At 40.7% G+C, this 24,980-nt stretch overlaps 1 protein-coding gene across 12 annotated transcripts in view; it reads left to right on the top strand.

Annotated features, from left to right (window-relative positions):
* The window catches only part of BACH2 (BTB domain and CNC homolog 2), a 362,273-nt gene that overhangs the window by 184,785 nt on the left and 152,508 nt on the right, over positions 1 to 24,980 (top strand). For 2 of the 12 annotated variants that reach the window (XM_047732098.1, XM_047732099.1), the window contains exon 3: positions 17,959 to 18,107. The exons of the other annotated variants lie outside the window; for them this stretch is intronic. The gene's annotated coding sequence lies outside the window, so the exon portion shown is untranslated. The remainder of the gene's footprint in view (positions 1 to 17,958; positions 18,108 to 24,980) is intronic. 12 annotated transcript variants of the gene reach the window in all.

Here is a 24,980-nt window from a genome sequence, read left to right as displayed (position 1 = left end):
AAAGCCCCTTAAAGCCACCTCCACTTCCTTAAAATAATGAGCTATCATTCACCCCCAGAGGGTCAGTCAGTGATACACTGGCATGTATCATCCACAAGTGCCCAGACCTCAGCGGCCACCAGGAAAGCCTGGCCCTAACATTTGTGCGGCTAGCAGCAAGGAAGGGCACAAATGAAACTCATGTGCCCTATGTTTAAACATGAAAATATTAAAAATCAAGCTAACAAATTGCATGAAATATGTTCTGTCCGGCTTCCTTGACATGATGACCTTTCAGAAAGCAGGTTTGGATTTAGAATTCTGAGGTTCCTTGGAGTTCTAAGCTAGAACATTGTAGTGTAGAGAGAGCCAGTGCCCACCCTGTCCTTTCTTTCCTGTCCCCCTGCATTCCCCTTCTCCGTGCCACACTGCAGGGGCCTCAGTGCACACATGTGGACAGCCCAGCCTCGAGTCTAAGGGCCAGAGCTGGCATGTCCTCCGAGAGAAGCATCAGGGCATCGGCTTCTGGGCATGGCAGGAGCAGGCGCCATACTGATGTTTCAGTAGAACATTTTGCCAATTTTGCCTGAATCTTCTCATTCAGCCTCCGTTCCTGTTCCATTCTGCGTACCCCTACCTCTCCACAAACCTTTAGGTCTCTCATCTGGGACCTGAATTTAAAAACTGCACTCTTAGGGTCCATTACTGAACCCCTCCTCTTGCCCTCTCCAGAATAAGACATCTTCTTAATAAGATTGGGAGGGATTGGGGCGCCTGGGTGGCTCAGTAGGTTAAAACCTCTGCCTTCGGCTCAGGTCATGATCTCAGGGTCCTGGGATCGAGCCCTGCATCGGGTTCTCTGCTCGGTGGGGAGCCTGCTTCCTCTCTCTCTCTCTTTCTCTCTCTCTCCCCGCCTGCCTCTCTGCTTACTTGTGATCTCTCTCTGTCAAATAAATAAATAAAATCTTTTTTAAAAATTTTAAAAAAGAAAAGATTGGGAAGGATTGTTACATTTTTCTTCGGGAAATTTTATCACGGGACCCTCGATCCCTGAGGAATGTATATCAAAAAGCCTGTGGCATGTGTGGGTCCCTCCTTTGCCACTTTCTCTATCATTGACCAGGCCCCCTCCCTTTTCTATACCTCCTTGTCCTCATCTCTAAAAATATGGTGAATAATTAATGTTTGTTTCTGCCTACTTCAAAAGGATGTTTTCAAGACAAATTTCTAAGTACATATATAAAGGGTAATCAGATATCCCATCAAGCCCCCTTCCAGTAGAACTTCATTTAACAATCCCAGAGCTTTTTTATTTTACCAAGAAATATGATTCAGATTTCCCTAAGTTGACAGAAAAGCGTGAAATCTGTTTCTAACAGATGTTCCCCATGATCCCCCAAATGTAAACATGTTTGCAAGACGATAGTGAGACAACCTGTTTACACAAGGAAGTACTTAAAAAAGCAAACACAAAAGCATCATCACCCAGAGCAGTCATTGTGATCAAAGTGCCGTCAATTATTAGGGTGTAAAGGGAACTGATGACTCAACTTAGCACCACCGCGGTCTCCAGATTTCAGTTTCGTAACAGAGTTTCTTTTCAGGAATATTCTTCATTTACACACAAATCCGATTTTCTTTCTAAATGTTTTTCGATTTTTGTCAAACCGAAATACCAGGATCCCTTCAAAAGATGACTCCGATACCCAGATTATGCTCATAGGAGCATCACACGGACACATTTTGCCTTGGAGAGCTGGGGCTTTTACTCCCTGGGATCTTGGTGCCTGAGAGGAGGGACAAGGTCTTCTACACAGTAACTCCTAGCTGTCTGCTCTGACACCTCCCCACTTAGTCAGACGCCACATAGAAATTCTCAGACTGCGTAGTGGTAGAAAATAACTTTCTGAATCAATCAAAGTGTGATATTTTGATCCTTTCACATGCCCGGGTATTCTGGGCAAATGCATATTTAAATAAGTGACTCATGGATCCAGATGCAAAACAGGTCTCTGAATGCTGGCTGGCTGGAAATCAGTTTTTAAACCTGAAGCAAATATAGCCCAATAAAAGCTATATATCATTTGTGCCAAGGTTAGCGGTTTTTGTGAGAGTAAGCACCACTGTACCTCCAAGAAATGTACATTGGGAGTCTGTCCTGAGGTGTAAAGGTGTAGGTAAGAAGGATCTATATGAAAACCCATAAGAAGTCTCTGCTCATAGGGAAGTTTCCTTTGTAAAGGTTCATTCGAAACTCCATTAGGATGTGGTTTCCCATTGAAACAACACTTTAAACTCTATTACTTTGAGAATGGTGAGGCTAGACCCTGTAGCATCTTTAACTAATGATGTCCACTCCAGTAGACCTAATGGAATAGGCTGAGAACACGACCCGTCTTTTTAACACCCCTTTGTGGAAAATAGGTTTATGTTTCACACTGTATCCTGGAGTTCCAGAAACTTATCTCTTCAAATGACCGTATGGTTTGTCGAAGAGTAGGAATGCTGCTAAGACTATGACCCAGTAGCAGGAATATCACCCAGTGCCAAGGGAGGAGGAACTGGAAGCATGGACTTTTTTTGCAGTGCAGTTTAAGTGTTGAGTTTATGTGCTGGAATCTACCTGTGCTTTGGAATACTTAAAAACATTTAAGACTCCAGTCCATAAAAAAGAGGAAAAGAGAGCTAACAAACAAGTTTAGCCAAGGTTGCAGGACAGAAGGTTAGTATACAAAAATCAATTTTATTTCTATATACTAGCAACAAAAGACTCTGTAAATGAAATTAAGAAAATAACTCCATTTACAATTGCACCAGAAAGAATGAAATACTCGTTAATTTAACAAAAGAAGTGCAAGACTTATACACAAAAGAATTTATGAATTAAATAAATGGAAAGACATCCAATGTTCATGGATCAGAAGACTCTGTTTTGTTAAAATGGCAACACTACCCAAATTTGCATATTCAGTGTAATCCCTATTAAAATCTCAGCTAGCTTTTTTTATAGAAACTGATGGGCTAATTTAAAAATTCATATGGATGGGGCGCCTGGGTGGCTCAGTGGGTTAAAAGCCTCTGCCTTCGGCTCAGGTCATGATCCCAGGGTCCTGGGATCGAGCCCCGCATCGGGCTCTCTGCTCCTCAAGGAGCCTGCTTCCTCCTCTCTCTCTGCCTGCCTCTCTGCCTACTTCTGATCTCTCTCTGTGTCAAATAAATAAAATCTTTAAAAATAATAATAATAAAAAAATAAAAATTCATATGGAAATGCAAGGGAGCCAAAATAGGTGAAAATTTTTTGATAAGGAACAAAGGTGGAGGGGCGTCTGGGTGGCTCAGTTGGTTAAGCATCTGCCTCCAGGTATAGGTCATGATCCCAAGGTCCTGGGATCAAGTCCCACATTGGGCTCCCTGCTCAGTGGAGAGCCTGCTTCTCCCTCTCCCTCTGCTTGCTGCTCTCCCTACCTATGCTATCTCTCTTTATCTCTCTGTCAAATATATAAATAAAATCTTTAAAAAAAATTTGGAGAACTCACCTTCTGATTTCAAAACATCCAAAAAAGTTACAGTAATCAAGACAGTGTAGTCATAGGACAATGGAATAGAATTAAGAGCCCAGAAATAAATCCTTATGTTTGTGGTCAAAATTTTTCAATAAGGGTGCCAGGAATATTTGATCGGGAAAGAACAGTCTTTTCAACAAATGGTGCTGGAACAACTGGATATTCACACACAAAAGAATGAAATTTGACCCCTACCTTACACTATATACAAAAATTTACTCAATATAGATCATAAAACTAAATGTAAGAGCTCTTACTAAATGTAAACTAAATGTAAAACTCTCAGAAGAAAGCAGAAATAAATCTTTGTGACCTAAGATTAAGCAATGTTTTTTTAGATGTGATACCAAAAGCATAATGCAAAAGAAAAAATAGATAAATGGAACTTAATAAAATCCAAAACTGCTGCGTTTCAAAGGAAACCATTAAGAAAGTGCAAAAGTAATCCACAGAATGGGAGAAGATATTTGCAAATCGTATTTTGGTCCAATGGTATCAGAATTTACAAAGAATTCTTACAATGCAACATTCAAAACACATATGACCCAATTAAATAATGGGCAAAGCATTAAAATAGACATTTCTCCAGCAAACACATACAAATGGACAAAAAGTTCATGAAAAGATGCTCAACACCATTAGTCACTGGGGAAACGCAAACCAAACCACAATGAGGTGCCATTTTACCCCCGCTAGGATGGCTAAAGACAGAAAGATAGTAATAAGTGTTGGTGTGAATGTGGAAAAATCCGAACCATTGTGCATTGTTAGTAGGATTGGAACATGGTGCAGCCTTTTGAAAAACAGCTTGCAGTTCCTAAAAATGTTAAGTATAGAATTACCACATGATCCAGTGTATTGCTCAGGGTTCTCTAGAGAAGCCGAACCAATAGGATGTATACATATACAAAGAAAGATTTATTTTATTTTATTTTATTTTATTTTATTTTATTTTAAAGATTCTATTTATTTGACAGAGATCACAAGTAGACAGAGAGGCAGGCAAAGAGAGAGAGGAAGGGAAGCAGGCTCCCCACCGAGCAGAGAGCCCAATGCAGGGCTCGACCCCAGGACCCTGAGATCATAACCTGAGTCGAAGGCAGAGGCTTTAACCCACTGAGCCACCCAGGCACCCTGAAAGATTTATTTTAAAGAGTTGTCTCATGATTGTAGAGACTGGAAAGTCCAAAGTCTGTAGGTACCCTGGCAGGCTGAAGACCTAAGGAAAAGCTGATGTTGCAGAGCACGTCTAAAGGCAGTCAGCTGTCAGAATTCCTTCTTCCCTGGGAGAGATCATGTTTTGTTTTGTTTTTTCCTTAACACCTCCAACTGATTAGGTAAGACCCACCCACATTATGGAGGATGATCTGATTTACACAAATCTGGTGATTTAAATATTAATCCCATCTAAAAAAATACTATCATGACAATACTAAAATATGTTTGACTTAATATTGGGTACCATTGCCTAACCAAATTGGTCCATAAAATTAGTCATCACACAGTAATTGCTCTGCCAGGTATATATCCAAGAGAATTGAAAACATGTCCACATATATCCAACTGCAGTTAAGTGCTCATACCAACATTATGCATAATAGCCCAAAATGAAAACAACCCAAATGTTCACTAACTGATAAATGGATAAACAGAATAGGATATACACTTACAATGGGTTATTAATCAGCCATAAGAAGGAAATATTGATACATATGACAATGTGGATGAACTTTGAAAACATTGCACTAGGTGAGATAAGCCAGGTGGAAAAAGCCACATAGTATCTGATTCCATTTACGTGAAATTTGCAGACTAAGCGAATCCAAAGAGACAGAAAGTGGGTAAGGGGTTGCCAAGGGCTGAGGGGAAGGGGGAAATGAAGAATAACCACTAATGGGGATGGGGCTTGTTTTGGGGGTGGTGAAATGTTCTGAAATTAGTAGCGATGGTCGCATAACTCTGTAAATGTACTAAAAGTCATTGACTTGTACACTTTAAAACTGTGAATTTCGTGGTATATGAATTATGTTCAATTAACCTGTTAAAAAGATACTTAAGACTCCAAGCATATGCGGTCCCAGCTACCTAATAGAAAGCAGCTGGGGTTGCTTCTAAAATGCAGAATGTAGGCTGAACCTAATAAAAGAAGAGTTGGGGTGCGGGGATGTGAACCACCATCTCCCAGGCACCTTTTGTATCTCTGGAACTATGTCTGTATCAGTTCATTCAGTCATTCTTAAAAATCCTTACAAGTTGGTTGTTATTATCCCTATCATTTTCTTTTTGGAAACTGAGCCTTTATTTAAATTAGCGACCAAAATCCATCAGCTAGCAAGTCAGGATTGGACTCAGGTCTGACTTGAGGCTTACTGTCCTCCTACGGCACCGCACTGCACCTGGCGGAGAAGCCCTTTCTCCGGCTGGATGGAGACCACAGGGACTGCTGCTCAGCGAGCTGGGCTGGTGTCCCCCGGGCTGAAGGGATGAAAGGCCGAAGGATGCTGTTGGAGAAAAAGCAAAGGAATGAAATACAAAATGAAGATTGTTACTTTTTTTTTTTTAGATTTTTTTTTTTTTTTTTTAATTTATTTGTCAGAGAGAGAGCGTGAGAGAGCACAGGCAGAGTGACAGGCAGAGGGAGAAGCAGGCTCCCCGGCGAGCAAGGAGCCTGATGCGGGACTCGACCCCAGGACGCTGGGATCATGACCTGAGCTGAATGAAGGCAGCTGCTTAACCAACTGAGCCACCCAGGTGTCTCTGAAGATTGTTACTTTTATGGTAAAGAAAAAAGGTCTAATTTTTTTCATTATAAGAGTGTCACAGAGGGCCAACAAAGAAAGTGACAGGCAGAGAAAGGGGGTAGCAGGATCCATGACAGCAAAAGGAAGAACAGAACTCAGGAACAGGAGGGGAGAGCAGGCTCATCATGGGCTGGTGAGAGAAAAGAGTGTTCCCAGAGCAGTCACCTGACTTGGTGAGCGATGTAGCTGTGTTGATGGTGAGTTTGACCAGAAGCCATGTGAGAATGTTCCTGCAGCCAAAATAAGAAAAGTCATTTTCATCTCGAGACTGAAGTGATACCAAAGGAGGTCACTCTGGGAGGCTCCAGGGATCCAGTACAGAGGCCTGCAGACAAAGAGAACTCTTCTGGAGTTCATTTCTAGCAAAAATGAACCTAAGGTTTGTGGATTCGTAGGTGACCCTTGGAACCCCTATCAGAATGTGGAAATAGGTTGTGTATATGCATCTTTTTCTGAGGAGAAAGTCCATCGGGTTGTAAATGACCTAGGACAGGAGGAGGTTTTAAAAAATTAGTTTGGATGTCTCTCTTCAAGTGCCAGGCTAATTTTCTGGCTGTGTGATAGATTGTGTGAAATGGTCTGGCACTCCTAATTTTTGGAATAAAAATGAATTCTTAGTGAATGATCTCACTGCCTGCAGTGCTGTCTGATTCTGTCCTGGCATTTGATAGAACTTGTTAGGGGATTAGGTAAGACAGGATGTTGGTACATTTGAGGTCATTAAACCAAGAAGGGAAGGGGGGGAAAAAAAAGGAAGAAAGAAATCTTGCTAAATATATTGTGGAGTTGAACTAAAGGCTGAATAGCTGAGGGACATTCTTTGTGCTCTGTGCCAACACTTTTAAACCCTGCTTAGAAAAAGATGGGAGCAGCAGGGACAGCTCCATCTAGATGTAGCACGCTGGTAAATGCCTCTCTTTCCAAGAAATACTGTTTCACTTGTCCTTTTATGGAGGAGGCATGGAAGCCTATGATTTCCTGGGTTGCATAACATTTTTGAAAGCAGATACAACTAGTATAGACTCTCAGGAAACAACAAAGGCTACCTTTTCACCCGGCTACAAACATTCTCCGAGTTCTGGTTTCCAGACTGGGAGAATATGTCACAGAGAACCTACTAGGTATGAAAGGTTCTATTAGATGAAGTCTAACCCCCAAAGTTTATTTCCTACCCATCTTTTCCTTCTGGGGGGCGGGGGCATTCTTGAATCTCATTTTGAATTTACTATGCAGAAAATATATATTTTTTTTTTAAGTAGTTTCCACGCACAGCGTGGAGACCACCTCGGGGCTTGAACTCACAACTCTGAGACCAAGACCTGAGCTGAGATCAAGTCGGACATTTAACTGACTGAGCCACCAGGCGCTCCAGAAAATACTCTTAAAAATGTATTGGTTGAGTAATGGAATGGTTGCCCAGCAAAATTAATGTACTTAATTCTACTGAACTATACACTTAAAGATGATTGAAATGTAACGTTTATGTTTTGTATGTTTCACTGAGCTAAAAATAAATACTGGATGATACAGAGGGAAAAACCATTTACCTTTTGAGATAGGAATTCCAAGAATCTCTATATGTTAAATATAAGCCCTTTCCTCTGTGTGGTATGAGTGTGTAAGTAATAGATGAAAGTGTATGGTCCCAACTCTGCCACTCACTCGCTGGCTGTGGGACCTGGGACGTGTATTCAAAGCAGATGATAAGCCCTCCATAAATGCTGCTTTCCTCCTTCCCATCCTCTCCTCACAGCACAGTTTCCTCATCAGTAAAAGGAGGTGGTTGAACTCAGTGGTCTCCAAAGTCCTTTTAGCCTTGAGGATCCATGCCTCATGAAACAAACAAACAAAAATAGGTCTGCAGAACAGTATCAAATCCATCAGAATCACCACGGTCCCTGTGTCTACACACAGCAGCTTCTGCCACTTTTGGCTGTCGCTCTCTTCTGCTCCGTTTTTTTTTTTTTCTTTCCCTCAGCCTGCAAAGAATCACCCATAAGCTTAGAAAGGGGAATGATAAGAGAGGATTGAGGTGGCCCAGAACAGAGAGGTGGCGTGAGCAGCCTGGCAAGAAGGGGAGGGGGGTCATGATGGGTACAGTGCTGACCCTGTAGCAAGACTGGAGCTGAATCGTTAGTGCCACATGGCTGTGGGTACCATGCGATTCAGAGCCACAGCCCCAGATTCCCTGAAGGGTGTATGACCACAGCAAGATTAAGCACAACTGATTTTTATACAAGGCAGATGGCGGCAGGAACGTAGAGACTGTAGATCCAGAGAGAGAAGCTGAGTTTGTCATGTGAGGAAAAAGCAGCAGGAAACAGAGACTGTGTAGGGAAAGAAGAGGCTTAGGTGGATGCAGGTGGCAGCTGGAGAGGAGGGTGAGGGCAGGTGTGTGGTCAGAGTCTCCAGTCAGGGGTTGAGGTGGAAGCAGATGAGATCTGGCTCTAATAAATCAAAGTGTAGGTACAACTACGTGCCGAGTCTCGTGATTTCGCCCAGCAAATCACCCAAACTAGGGTGACCCTGAGGACTTCAATGCCAAGTGGGAACTGAAAAGAGAGAAGCCGGTTACCATGACAATAACAGTGGACCAGGTGAGAAATGATGGTGACCGGAGTAGAGATGGAGAGGGGTAGACAGACCGGAGATACAAGTTGAAGGTAGAATCAGCAGCACTTGCTGTTGGATTAGATGTTAAGAAGGGAGAGAGGGAAAGCTAAGCAATCTATGCTAACTCTTGAGTTTTTCAGCCAGAATAAGGGGTCAATGGTATTTCTTTTCCTAACCTGGTTTATCACATCTGTCTTGAACAACATATGCCTCACCTGTCTTCAGGATCCTTGGCCAAACTTGTTGAGCCATCGCGCCTGCCGTGAGTTCTGTGTGGACCTCGCCAGCCTCTCTTGGGGACAACCCACCAGCACCTTGCCTTGTGTGAGACCTGCTTGGCAACCACACCTGTATACTTGGAAGTCAAGGGGCAGCTGCCCTTGACAGATGAGGCCAGCAGGCACTTGCAGCTCCCAAAAGGCATAGGACTTTGCAGGTTTTTCTGGCAGATAAATAAGCTGAAGTTCTTAGTTAAGGGCAGGGAGGCAGATAGCCCAGACCAAGTATGGAACCTGAGAGAAGTCAAGGCACTATTGGCCCACCCAAGTTCTCAAGAAACTTGCCCTTCACTAAGGCGACAGGCAGCCCCAACAGGCATACACATCTGCATTCTTGCAGATGAACTTGGTCAAGGACTATGTGATTTCATGGATGATCTCTGACATAAGGATGGAAAATATGGTACTTGAGCCCTGAATGGTACATCAGAGCCCGCTTCGGGCATTTTCTGCTTGGGCAGAAATTTGGTGAGAATTGTGAGAATTCTTTACCAAGAATGGTGAGGCTCTTCTGAGACTGAGCCCCAGAGTGAGATACCTCCTACGGTGTTTTCACTGCCATGTTCCATGACTTAGGGACAGGTATCCTGTGCTTTAATTCACCTTTAGAGACTGATCTGGTTCATTTTTTAATAAGCTACCCGGTAGTACTTTTATTTGAAGAAACTGCAATAGAAAAAAAAATTATTTAAGTGTAATTATCTTAATTTAATTCTAATATGTGAAATATAACCATTTTAGTACTAACAAGTTAATTAATTCCCCTTTTTTTTTAAAGATTTTATTTATTTATTTGACAGACAGAGATCTCAAGTAGGCAGAGAGGCAGGCAGAGAGAGAGGAGGAAGCAGGCTCCCTGCTGAGCAGAGAGCCCGATGCGGGGCTCGATCCCAGGACCCTGGGATCATGACCTGAGCCGAAGGCAGAGGCTTCAACCCACTGAGCCACCCAGGCGCCCCTAATTAATTCCTCTTATACAAATAACCAAGTTGCTGCAGGACCCGCAGCTTTGTGAGGTTACTTGGACATTTTACTGGTAGCCCGTGGAAGATTGATCGTGTTTCCTTTGGGAAGAGGGATGTAGTCTCCCCAAATTATAGGGGATCGTAGTGTTACATAGGAAAGGAGTAACTTTAAGAGCCAGGCGGATATGGATCCAGATTGCATGCCATCTCCTCTCCAGCGCTGTGACCTTAGCGAAGGCATTTAGCCTCTCTGAGCCATGGTTCTCTCACCCAGCAGACAAGCTAATAATATGAAATATGAAATTCCTAGTGAACTTCCCAGCACACAGAAGTTTTCAGCAAATGTAACTTACTGTCATTATTATTTATAAATACAGGCCGGTATTTTTTAAAAATATAAAGCCTACAGAAACCCCCAAAGTGTTTCAGGTTGTGTATTTTCAACAGTCGTTTTCTTTTTGGCTTTTTCTTTTTGAATTGTCAATGGCAAGCGGTTCTGAAAAAGCACCATCCTCTTATAAGAGAGGTGACAATCCGGACAAACGGCCATATTTGGGGAATGTAAACACGTTGAATGTCAAAGAAGTGAATTTTCTAACTATCACTCTCCAACCAGAATAACTTGGTCCCAGCACCTGAAATGTGTAGGTGGAAACTTTCAGAGACATTTTCATCTTAATTTTCTCCATCCTGTCTGAAATGGCTGCGTCTTTCTGTATTGTAGTTTAAAAAAAAAAAAAAAAAGTACATTTCCTTGCATCACCTTCCCATGCCAGTAGAGCAAAACACAAAAGCCACAAGATCTATGATTCAAAGGCCTTATACGAGTAACTATTTAAATTGCTTGAAATGTAGTTTTTAAAAATTCATCTCTGTAGTTTCCAAAAAATTAACCCCTTTCTTTTTAAAGCCCTTCTGGCCATAAAATGGTGTGTGACTACTCCATTTAGTGTTTCTGAATATGAATAAGGACCCCAGGGCCACTCTCAGTTTACATGTTTATCTCTAAAGCTGTCACCAAATTTTTAGTAATATTTTATAGAGGATGGGGCCAGTGGAACATTTGAAATTTGACCTTTCCTACAGATGATAATCTCTAAATGCAATTTGCACTTTTGGAACTAATATTTGAACTTCTGTTTTCAGAACACTGTAATTTATCTTTCCTAATCCAGAGAGGAAAAGTGATAGGAATGTGCCTGCATGTGTGTAGATGTGTAAGAGTCATTTATCAGCCCCCAAATCAGTGGTCCAACTTTGATCAGGGACCAGAGTATCTTTTTAAGGCTAGGAGGTCAGGTTGGCTTGATGGTATTATCCAAGTAGGATCCTGCTAGCATACGGAGCAAGACGCAGTTACTTGGCTCAGTGAGTATTTTGCCTCATGTGATAAAACAGTGAAGAGAACTAACTTAAAAACACCGTATCTCAGAGTATGACATCCCTTGTCCTTTTTTTTTTTAAATTTTATTTTTTATAAACATATATTTTTATCCCCAGGGGTACAGGTCTGCGAATCGCCAGGTTTACACACTTCACAGCACTCACCATAGCACATACCCTCCCCAATATCCATAACCCCACCCCCCCTCTCCCAACCCCCCTCCCCCTCCCTTGTCCTTTTAAGTTTAGGCAAGCCTGAACTCAGGTTCAAACAAGAACATAAATCAATCCTCAATATTTTGTTTTGTTCTCTGTATCACTCTAAATTTCAGTGAGGTGAGAAGGGGTGGTGAGGGTAGGAAAGAATTAACAACAGGAGGACAGGGGAAGCAGTTTTGAAAATTGGAAAAGCATTAAACCAAACCATTTTTATGTTTCCTAGAAATTATGTTGTTAGTATTAGTTTTGTGATGTAGATAAAAATACCTCCGCCTTAGTTTCCTGGGGGAAAAGCAAATAGAGCTTTGCTCATCACATCACATTAAAACCACTAAGAAAATCTTAGCTAAGAGTTGAATTGTAGAGATAAAGATGCAATCAGCCTCACTTATATAAGAGATGCCTTCACGAAAACCTGATCCTTTCACTGCTAATTGGTATAAATGTTCCCTTGCCCACCACTTGAAGCTCGAAATCCACATGTACCTTTATGATTGTTGTTATAATTAAATACCATTTACTTTTCCTTGGGCTTAAGAATGCAGGTCGCCCTGACTTTTTCTTTTAAGTAAATTTATGTTTGTGCAAAAGAGAATTATAGATAATTTCCCATACCTGGGATATGTTACTTTACTTGTAAGTGAATGAACAGTAATCATCCAGCTATCTCTTTTTAAACTTTCCCCCAGCTTCTCTAACAGTAAATATGAAGAAATGAAAAAGCTGTGCTTTCATGCTTAGTGTAGCATTACCATATCTACTCACCCACCTTTTCCTAAGCACAGTCCTGTGAACCACTTCAAGGTTTTGTGAGGTCTTCGGAAATCAGTCTAGCTGAGAAACACCATGAGGGCAGGAAGTGTCCATGGCTCTCATTCACCATTGTTTTAAGACACTTAAATGGTGCCCAGCCGCAGGAGAAGGTCAGTAAAAACTTCTCGAATGCGTGTTGTCCAGAATGGGCTCCTGGGGTCTGAAATATGTCCAAGAGAACTAGCATGTAAGGCAGCCTAGAGCTGTAGTGTCTAATAAGGTAACTGCTAGCCACGTGTGGCTATTTAAATTGAATTTAGATACATTAAAATTAAAATTCGGTTCCTCCATTGCCCAGTCGCACTTACCGAGTGTAAGTACTCAATAACCATATGTGGCTGGTGGCTGCCATATTGAACAGCACACATACTGAGTATTTTTGTCATCACAGAAAGTTGTGTTAGTGCCGGTAGAGTATCATTAGTGGAGACCAAAGTCAGTGGCTCCAGTCTTTTTAAAGTGTCCCATGTGACCATGATGTGCACTCATAATTCAAAAAGTAGCCCTTTCAAAAAAAAAAAGTAGCCCTTTCACATCTCTCTCCCCAGCACTGTAGGAGTTCAGTCAAGAAAGGTGAGTGGCCCACAGAAGGGGCTATCTCTTTGAAACTGAGAACCAGATAATGGTGGGGCTGTTAGCAAGACTGACAGTACAGCGGTATAGACTTATTTGACGACACGAGTTAGTATGTGAAATGTCTGTACCAGTTAATAAAGAACTACTGTTTCAAGCTCCTCCAGTACCTACTTCCTGTGGCCCAGAGGCCCTGGCCATTCACCTAGTATCCTCCAACCTCCCCTTAATCCAGTAAAATGAGTTCGCTAATGCCAGTGCTGTCCTGGGAGCTGAGAGACTGCTTAGGGACGCCCCCCATCCCAGCACTGGAGGTCTCAAATTGATGGCTGCTGCACTTGGCCTCCAGGAGGGACTGCTCCCAAAGACTTTTTCTAAGGGCTGCCTTCTCACCACCATGGCATGGCTGAGTCCCAGATTACGGAACCATTGGCTTCAAGAAGACCTTAAAATCACCTCATCCTACCCGTTCATTTTACTGAAGAAAAAAGTCACAGAGAGTCACCTAGCCAGTTTGTGGCCAGTTTAGAGACAGAGCTTGAATATCCTAACTTGGCACTTTTATTTTTCTATTTGTTCCTGTTGTCAGTTTCCTTAACTATGAAATGAGGATTGATGGATTTATGCCTTACAGAGTCACTAGTAAAAAGAACAATGATACCCCACATTTTACATATATCTTATAATTTGCAAAATTTTTTTGTGTGTACATTCTCATTTAATCCTCCCAAGAACATGTATGTGAAAGGTGTTAGGCTCGGAGGCTGCGAATGACCTCCCCAAGATAACAAAGCTCCTGTGATAACAGAGGTCTCAGCCTCTTAGGGCTTGGGAAACTATACATTCCTTTGTAAATGTAAGATAACATAACCACATGGTATTACTAGTTTTTAGCTTGTGGTATTTTGCAGTTCAAGATTTAGTGACATTGAAAGTGGTAACTTTGTTCAAGCGACGCATTTTTTTTACTTTGATAGTGTGCCAATTGCACAGACTTCGGTTCAGCATTAAAACAGAAGTGGGTTGCTTCGAAGTGTATTTTTAAAATGAGAGAATCCAAATTTGTAATTAGCTTTAGAAATCTTAGTTGTGCAGTTTGAGTATATAAAGAGTTTCTGGTAATCATTTCTGTTATTAGTAGGTGGCTTATTTTATTTTTTGTATTTTCCCCCAAGCAATTAGGCATTTGGGAAAAAACAAAGTATTTCTTTGAGGGGTCATTTCCTCTATTACTGCTCTTATTTTTCACACCCTGTAGTCCTAGTATACTTAGAAAATTAACCACATATATGATTGTGGCAAAGAAGAATCATGTAGGAGCCATTCTACTCACTTGACACCTACCTGTCACAAGAATGTTACTTAAATTATAAAGAGAAGCCACAGTGAAGGAAATTATTCACTTCTTGATACTCTTTTGTCTTTTGGTCTTTTGATAATTTTGATAGAAACATCCCTTACTAAGATAAGATTATTGGGAAGATCAACTCGACACACTCCCAGAATAAAATGGTATTTTTTTGTGTGTTTCTTTCTTTCTCTCTCTCTCTCTGAACTTCAGCCGTTTTATAGAATATACTATATTCCACTATTGAGAAATTGAATTTATAGACAAGGAAAAGAGTGACGTTATTTTCATTCCATATAATAAGGAAGTATCTCTTCAGTTTTCTTTTAGACGCATACGAAAATGGTAGCATGCTCTACATCAATTATCCTGTAAGATTAAATACATATAAGGGGAAAGAGAAAAATTATTAGCCAAAGCTATAAATGAAAAGAAACTTGAGGTTGTGAGTCCTCATGTTATCATTACCAATTTGTAGTCACATCTGGGATGACTGTGTTTGTGTGTTTGTTTTCTGAAGTATATATTATGGGTGTATCTTTGTGTCTTCTCTGCATATACCCTGTTTTGTGTTACAGAACAGACTCCTAACTCTCTATTGTACTGTAAGAGGTATGGCCTCCCTCCTGTACAGACAGGACTTTCCAAGTGTTTATTATTATCTAGAGTTTCCTTGTGTTTTATTTATGTCATTTCCCCCTGCTTTGGATAGATATTGTAGAGGGTGTTGATCCAAAAAGCATAAAGGTAGAGTTTGTGGTTTGTAGCCATCCTTGGGGTGATGGTATTAAGAGCCTAGGCTTGGATAGGTCTTTGAAATTCTAAACTTCTAATTCCTCCAAACTTATTAGGGTGGAAGGGTGATTGATGAGTGAGCACATGCTTTCAGATTTTGCAGCTACTGATTTTTAAACCAGTGCCCTTAGCATTAAATGAGATGATACCCATATCGCACCCAGGACCAGAGTTGACACACTGTAAGCACTCAGAAGGCTTAGTACTCATTATTATTAGCTTGTCTGATGATTTTGTCTTCATGTCTCTTTCTGATGGCTGCTGAGCAGCAGCAAAACGTCCAAGAAATACAAAACACCCAAAGGAAGAGAAACCCAAGTCCTCAGGAGCCTGGAAACCGAATTAATCAGCCCACAAATAATTAATAATTTGTCTTCTCATGATGACGTCTGAATTATTCCCATACCCGCCCCTATACCTTTTTCCAAGTTAAGACCCCATAGACAAGTGACAACTCCGTCATTGCCCAGATGGGATTCAGTCTGCTTGAATGAGGTTCCACTTGAGGGTAAACTCACATTGATCCCATTCTCTCTTGCTGTATCATAGATAGTGAGCTGTTCACTATCTTCTGTGTAAGAAAAACAAAAATAAAATCTCCTAAGCATGATTATCATTGATTAGAGCTTTGTTAAGATGTATGAGATGCAAGTGTATTTTTTTCTATGCCTATGATAATGTGGGTAATTAAACAAATTAACCAGGCACTCATGCTGTGTTAGGAGTATGAATTGGTATAGCTTTTCTGGAAAATCATTGAGACCCTTACAGATCACACTAGTTGACCCAGTAATTCTTTTTAAGGATCTACCTAAGATAGTATTCAGAAATTCAGGCCAATCTGATATTCAAATATGTCCCCCAAAGTCTTATTTGCATCAACAACAACAAAAACTGTAATTCCCAAAATGAAATCATTACATAAAACTCTTTTCTTTGGGGTATAATATCACATAGACATTGAAAAACATGTTTTTGAAGTGTTTTTAATAACTTGGGGAAATGCTCACAGTCATTTAACATCAAATGAAAAATAGAAACAAAACTCTGAGGGGCACCTGGGTGGCTCAGTCGGTGAAGCAGCTGCCTTCTGCTCAGATCATGATCTCAGCGTCCTGGGATCAAGTCCTGCTTCAGTCTCCCTGCTGAGTGGCAAGCCTGCTTGCCCTTCTCCCTCTGCCTCTCCCCCTGCTTGTGTTCTCGAACTCTCGCTCGCTCTCTCGCTCTGTCTCATAAATAAATAAATAAATAAATAAATAAATAAAATCTTTTTTAAAATGGGGGAAAAAAAAGAAAAGAAACAAAACTCTTGAGTATTTTGTGCTTCTGAAAGGAATACTGGTCCACAATCTTTTATCCCCAGTTCTGAATTCAAAAGCATTCCAAAATCAAAAGTTTTGGGTTTTGGAGGGTTTTTTGTTTTTGTTTTTGTTTTGTTTTGTTTTTGTAATTTCTTTGGTAGAAATACGTGGCTGGAACTAATGTGAGATTCTATTTTATCCAATTTAATAAGAATATGCATCTGTTTTGCTGTAGAAATATTATGAAATATGTGCTCTTCCAGACCACGATGGAATGTTATGTGATAAATGGTTGTTGCACCCAAATAGTTTTAAAATCCAAACAATTCCGAATTCCAAAACATTCTGAAACTTGGGAGTTTCAGTTAAGGGGTTGTGGAACTATACAACGAAATATCATTAGTGATGTATCAGTGCCAAAGTTAGAGTTGATCTTTCTTTTTTCTTTTTTTTTTTTTCACTTTATGTAAATTCCAGTTAGTTAACATACAGTGTTATCTTAGTTTCAGGTGTACAGTATAGGGATTCAACACTTCCATACACCACCCGACGCTCATCACAAAGGTGTGTTCCTTAATCCCCTTCCCGGATTTCACCCATCCCTCCAGCCACCTCCTCTCTGGTCTATTCTCAACGATTAAGTCTGTTTCTTGATACTTTTTCCTTATGCTTTCCCATAGTTTCCAAATGTTCTACAATAAGCATGTATCAATTTATCATCAGAAAAGAGTATTAAAAATAAACATTTAAGGGGCACCTGGGTGGCTCCGTGGGTTAAAGCCTCTGCCTTCAGCTCAGGTCATGATCCCAGGGTCCTGGGATTGAGCCCTGCATCGGGCTCTCTGCTCAGCGGGGAGCCTGCTTCCTCCTCTCTCTCTCCCTTCCTCTCTGCCTACTTGTGATCTCTGTCTGTCAAATAAATAAATAAAATCTAAGAAAAATTAAAAATAAAAAAATAAACATTTAAGGCATCAGAGAATCCTCATTTCAGTCAGAGTTCCTGAATTTATCCCTTGCTTCCTGCATATTCCTGTTACTGCAGTTACATGTGTCATCTAAACCAAGGTGTTCTGGTTTTTTGAAAGAAAAACATTCATGAGGTTGAACAGTGACCCACCTCCAAACTGCTTTTGGGTTCAAAAGAGTCCCGGGTTAAGGATACTCACCTTCAGGGAATCGCTCAGGGAATAGGATTGAGACCAGGCACTAATCCTATGGACTGTTTTATCATATTCTATTTGTGGTGAGCAGGATGGCAGGAGGGAGGGAGAAACATTAAGGTGCGAGGTTTACTCTGCTAATGGACAGCTCTTCCGCCCCCATTCAGGTGGACACTCACTGACCTGTCACAAGGTTACCCTGCAAAGCTTTGGGGTCCATGTCTGAATGGATTGCTGTAGCCTTCTCATCTCTCCCTTCGCCCAGTTCCCTGCATCCTAAGACTCGAAGCCAGCAGAGAGCCTGGAAAAATTACATGTAAGTTTTCACCAAGGTTACTTTCCTCAAACCAAACAACGGTAAGAATTTTCTTAGGTGATAATAGCAAGTAGCCTAAACCCCCATGGGTGACTTTTCTTTCAACAAAGTATCTTGAAAATTCTAATTGAGGAAGGGAGCAGGGAGTAGAATCTGCATATTGGTGGCTCCTTAATTCAGTGGATCTTTCGTTTGCATCAGAATCACCTGGAGGGCTTGTTAAAGGACAGCTTGCTGGGCCTCGTGCCCAGAATTTCTGATTCCGCAGACCTGGGGCAGGCTGGGAAGTTGTTTTGCTAACGAGTTTCCAGGTGATACTGAGGCAGGGGGTCCAGGGACTCCACTTTGAGAATCACTGCTTCAAGTGTCACTGAAAGGATGGATGATACAGGGAGAAAAAAAATGTATTAAATATTCATTATTAAATGCCACTAAATTAAGATATTTAGTGCTTTACTGAATATATCGACTCCTCTCTCAAGAAAAGAGAGTTTTAAGGTCCTCTTGGCACCGTCACATTGGAAAGTCCAGGCAAGTAGATGCCGTATTCTGTGCCGGCTTTAGTCAATGGTACCAGTGGTTCTTTGTCCTTGGATTTATAACGAGGGTGACTGCGCTGTATCGAGCGAAAATGACAGCTACAGTCCTTTTGCGGGCAAGCTCATCGTGTTTTTAGATACTCAAAAGGGAAAATCCTTTTTTTCTCTTGGGTTGAGAAATCTATCGCTGCTTTTCAGAGTGAATCATTGAGTCTTATCTTTCCTCTCATACACTTAGATGGGACTTGATTTACAAAATGCATGTGGGAAGACAGGTGCATCTCTAATTAATAGTCTGAGTCATCAAGTCCAGGTTTTTGTGGGGTTTTAAGTTCTCAGGAGTGACATAGTTTGAGGATCAGGGTTAGCTTCGGAATAAGCCAATCACCTCCCCACTGAGGACAAGAGCAATTTATTCCATGTTAATGGAAAAGAGTGGAAGATTTTGGCTCAACAAATGTGCATTTGGATATATGTGAGCATACATGCAAATGTACATATGTGCCTATGAATATATATGCATTTTGGATATTTCTAGCTTTCATTGTAAGAATTTTAAACATTTTTCTTTTGTTTCATTGAGTTGGCGTGAGTATAAAAATAGTATGAGTGATGCTGTCCAGGAAATATATGAGAAATTTCTGGGCATTTTCAATCTGTGGATAAGCATTGTGATTTATAATATTTTACTTGGTATGGTAAATGTTCATTCAGAGTGGCACTTAGGACACGCAGTTCTTTTATTAGAACTCACAGGAATCGAGACTAATTGCTTTTAATAAAGCAGTTCCAAAGCAGACATAATGAAGGAGCTTATCTATTGCCTAGCCACTGGCAGAACCAAAAATCCTGGAGATAGATTTAAGTCTGTGTATTTAAAATGAAAATCATGGGGCGCCTAGGTGGCTCAGTTGTTAAGCGTCTGCCTGCAGCTCAGGTCATGATCGCAGGGTGCTGGGATCAAGCCCTACAATAGGCTCCCTGCTCAGCGGGAAGACTGCTTCTCCTTCTCCCACTCCCCCTGTTTGTGTTCCCTCTCTCTCTCTCTCTCTCTCTCTGTCAAATATATAAATTTAAAAATCTTTAAAAAAACAAAGTAAAATGAAAATCACAGAATCCGATAAATCAAACAAAAAACTGGTAGGTGTTGAAAGAGTTCTGGAAGGAATTAATCCAGAGCTGTCTTGTGGGCGCTGCCCACTGCATAACTCAGCGGGTAAGAGGGCTGAGAGAGTTGTGAGTGAGGTAACTGTGTTTTCTTACTCCACCCTCACAAAATATAACATCTCTGTCAAGCACTAATGAGTTATTCTGCACAGCATTCTTGGAAGCAATGTTTTGAGTGTATGAAGCATCTTTGCCATGATATGGAAGAAGTAGATTGGATCAAACCCTCCTTAATTGCCTTCCTGCTTTGGCATCTGTGAGTGCCCATGTTTACACATCAGGTTTCCTGTAGGGATGACCCTAGATGGCAGTCAGTTGCATGAGTGCAGGCTGGGAAGGAAGAAGGCTGTTCGGACACCTCAGGTGACTCACCTCAGGTGACTTGGCGCTTAGAGCTCCTGCCCTACCTGGCAGAGCCTGCCAAGGTCACTCCCTGCTGCCTGGGGTGAAGCGCTCAAGTCACCGAGTGCCTAGAGAGTCATGCTTGTGTGGGGACGGGAGTGGGGAGGTGGGGGGTGTGGGAAACCTCTCTCCTTTCCACTCAGTTTTGCTCTCAACCTAAATCTGCATTAAACAATTAAGCTTATGAATTTAAAAAGAAAAAAAAAACTAAATACCAGAAGGTATGGCGGTTCTTCAAAACAGTAAACATGGAATTACCACAGGATCCAGCAGTTCCACTTCTGGGGATATACCTAAAAGAACTGAAAGCAGAGCTTGAACAGATGTTCCTAGAACGTTATTCCCAGTAACCAAAAAGTGGAAGCAACACAAACATCTATCAGTGGATGCATGAGTAAGGAAAATGGAGCATGTACATACAATGGAATATTATTTGACCTTAAAAAGATACAAAATTCTGACACATGCCACAACATAGATGAACTTTGAAGAAACTAAATGAGATAAGCCAGACACAAAATGACAAGTATTATATGATCCCACTTATATGAAGTGTCTGGAGTTTTTAGGCTTATAGCCAGAAAATAGAATGAAGGGAGCCAAGGTTTGGGAATAATAGAGGAGAATGGGGAGTTGGTATTAAATGGGTAGTTTCACTTTGGGAAAATGAAAAATTTCTGGAGATGGAGAGTGGCGATGGTTGTGCAACAATGTGAATATACTTTAAAAATGGTAAATATATATATATCTTATCCCAGTAAAAAATAATTAGTTAACTAATAATTAATTAGTGATTTTTTTTAAACTCAATACCGGAGCTCACTTTCCTTCCAAGAATGTTATGCAGAATAACTAACTAGTGCTTGACAAAGTTATTACAGTTTGCGAAGGCAGGGTTAGAATTGTTGGCGATGGGCCTCAGACCTCCCTCTGCCCTGACTCTTTCCCTGGAACCCTTTGGGCAAAGGCAAGGGATCTGCAGAATGTGTACTTCAGTCCCAGGGAGGGTTTTCTGTGAGGGTAAGGACAGGTCTGTCAGAAACCCCCAGAGCAATTTGCCATAAACAGCTGTACTCTCAACCAAATGCCCCTGACACCGACAGGAAAGCTGTTTCACTGCGATGGAGGGAGTGGTGCCTACCTGTGCACCTGTAATGGGGCTGCTCAGTTCATCTGAATTGTGTGTTCCCCAACGAGTCCAAGTATATATATAAAGCACCAGAATGCACGGTCTTACCTGTGTGCTTCACTAAGACACGTAACAGGTCTTCCTCAGTAGGGACGGACGCTGAGGAACAAACTGGGGGATATAGACTTGATTATATTAGCCACAGATTGAAGCCTAGTAGGAAAAGGGAAGTCTATGGAACAAAATTAATAGCAGATAATTCTCCTGGAACAGGACCTCAAATTATTATAATGCCTGTTCTCCAGACTCCAAATGAAATATAAAATACCCCTCATCACCAAATCACTATAGTTTGAGGTGTCAGTGTACCTGTATCACAGAACAATTTAGTCAGTCCTGCAGTTCTGGGAGGAATATGCAGGGTTCAACTTACGAGGTTGATCTCTTTGGACCCGACTTTGGGGAGATTTTGCTTTTTATTCTATGTTTCCTGAAAGCTGGACTTGGAGAATGGTCAACAGAGTCTCGTGGGAGCCAGGAGCCATGATTTCCTCAGACCTCCTGTATGACGTTCAGGTCCTGGCTTGAGTCTGACCAGGGCTTATCATTCCTTAAGAGTAGTGCATAAGGACCCACAGTTCCAGAAAGCTCAGAAACCCATTTCCTAAATTATCCCATGCCCTCTTAAGGGAGGTGGAAGGAATAATCAGGGAATAACCAAGATTGTGTGTGTGTGTGTGTGTGTGTGTGTGTGTGTGTGTGTGTATTGCATACATATACGTATGTATATATGTATGTATTTGGCTTAAGGCAAAGGTATAACCAAGAGAGAGAGGAAATTAACTCATCAGTGTTAAAGCACAGTATGTGTAAATCAGCCCCATCATTCCTACCCAGACTCTCCAAACCTGCTTGGAGATAAACTCTCTAGGTCATGGTGAGAGGGCAAAGTAAAGGTTTCAGCAACTAAGATATCAGAAGCTGGAATTAAAGGGTTTTATAGAAAAGACAATCCAGGGCAGCAAGTCCAAGAGACAGAAAAACAAATGTTTCTTCATCCTTGACATCCGCATGTGGCTGCCTTCTCCTTAAGCCTGAGTTGAAATGACATGGCTGTAGAATCAAATCAAAATAAACTCAACCCCATGAGTTCAGAGACTTAATTTTTAGATGGACACAGTGACATGGGTTTCCCCCAGAGAAGACCAGCAAACCAAGTCACCCAGATGGAATGACGTAAGGTAGAGAATACCAACAAAGATAGACCCTTGGGGGCTCCCCTTGTAGGCTCTCATGTTTCCTAGGAATCAGATTGCCTCATTCCAGACACTGAATTCATGTTTGGTGATGGCTTAGCTACCTGGAACCCAACTAACCAGAAGCCTGAATTAACTGACCTTCACATTTCCGCACCCCTAGTTGACCCCCACCCGCACACCCCACCCTACCTACCGCACACATCCCACTTCCCATTTTCAGAAATAGATATTCAGAAAACAAGATAGTTTTGCTTTAGTAAAAATGGAGAATATACCCTGGGGGATATCTATACCTGATGACACTGACCTGCTGAATCATTGAGAATGATTATATATTTTAAAATTAGGGAAAAAAACTACTTTGGAAATATTTTGAACAAAAAGCATTTCTTAGCTGTCTGCCAATTGACCAGAAAGTTGAAACAAACAAAATCTTCCTGTCCTCAAATTAGTCCAGTTAACTGAAGTTTTATTTTAGCTATTTTCATGCCCTAATTAATAATCTAAAACTGTTGACTTCTGGAAGAGAAATAGGCCATTTTTATTCTTCTTGAAAAACTGTGCAGGTTTTGGCTTTTACTGCCTTTCCAGTGTCCGAGTTTAAATTTCAGATATTGTCCTTAAGTTTATTATGTTTGGAAGCAATTTAAAAGTTGTGATATTAATGATATTAAGAGTACTATAGAAAATAATTTAATGAACATATATATTTATTTCCTGGAATTATTGGAAAACCATTGGCATAGTTTTGAAGCCAATTCTGTTGTATTTTTTTAAAAGAATGTATGATAGGGTGCCTGGGTGGCTCAGTGGGTTAAGCCGCTGCCTTCGGCTCAGGTCATGATCTCAGGGTCCTGGGATCAAGCCCCGCATCGGGCTCTCTGCTCAGCAGGGAGCCTGCTTCCCTCTCTCTCTCTCTCTGCCTGCCTCTCCATCTACTTGTGATCTCTCTCTGTCAAATAAATAAATAAAATCTTAAAAAAATATATTTAAAAAAAAAAGAATGTATGATATATTTACTTGTAGCATTCAGTTTCACAATTATGTTCTGCTCAAGACATCATCAAAATTAATTTTTGTTCTCTGCATATACCCTAATGGTACAGACAGGGGTGATATCACCAGCATGGTAATATACATTAATATGTAAATTAAAAATTTCAACTGCTCTTCCCTGTGAATCTCCAAATAATCTCAGCCATGCATATTATAAAGTTGCTTTACCAAGTGATTATCAGTTGTAGCACAAATAGTTTATCTACTTATTCTAGTAATTTCCAGTCTGTTGCTTTTAGAAATTATTTATAGGGTCTCTTTTGGATGTGCCATTCATTAGCAAAGTGACACCTCTGTCTGAGCCATGATTTAACACAAATGGGGGCACCATGCTCTTACAAGGAAACCACCCCACCCTCCCCCATTAAACTGGTCATTGTGATGGCCCTAGCATCTGGAGGTTTGCTGCAGCTGGAGAGTGCCAGGACCATGGATCATGATGCGAAAGAGTGGTATTTGCAACGTTTTGGAGTGTAGCAAGATTCTTAAGAGTCCTCGCAGAACTTAACTAGAAGCTTTAATCTATTGTTTCTAGTAGATTTTTCCTGTATTTCATGTCTGACTTGTCACCAGGCCAGATTATTATACTGGGTTCCATGTATTAATTGTTTCTAATTAGTAGGAAGAGCAGAATCAGAGAATAATTAATTGTTTCCTTTCATAAAAGCAGAAGTAACTTTATTTTCCTGATTGTGAAAGTAATATGTTTATTGTACATAATTTATAAAATAACAGAAAAGGGAAGAAAATAAATTATCTATAATCCAGCCACCTAGATAGCACCTGACTGTTAAATACTTTTGTGTATTTTTCCAGACTTTTTTCAATTAATCAGATAATTCCAAATTTACAAGCAGTATTCTGGACTGATTATATCTTACAAATTTGGTGGAGTTTAAGAATGATGACTTCAGATATCAGTTTCTAGGACAATGATCTCCTAGTTTCTTATTTTTCTCATTTCAAATTACATTAATCAACTCTTGTAAGAACAGATACCTGTGTAGATACACCATTATCTCTATCGAGTGGAAATCAGTATTAATTGTTTTTTTTTCATTTCTGCATTTTGTTAATAAAAATGATTATTGAGTGGCCTTGCAAGATCCTCATGGGCCTCTGGAATTAGAAAAGAAGCATTTAATTATGTACAGGATGGTTTTCATGTTAGAGCTACTCATTGTATTCTAATTACGTAAAAATTCATATTCAGTATGCTTTACAGAATTTGCCAGAAATGGGAAAGTTTGGTTAGCCAGATCCCCTTTCCCCATCCATAATCCAAACAATATGTTCTCCAGTAGAACTCTAATTTTATACC

This window comes from Lutra lutra, chromosome 6, assembly GCF_902655055.1.
Source record: "Lutra lutra chromosome 6, mLutLut1.2, whole genome shotgun sequence".
Taxonomy (NCBI): domain Eukaryota; kingdom Metazoa; phylum Chordata; class Mammalia; order Carnivora; family Mustelidae; genus Lutra; species Lutra lutra.
Note: the sequence above shows the minus strand (reverse complement) of the source record. Positions and strands in the feature narration are given on the sequence as shown.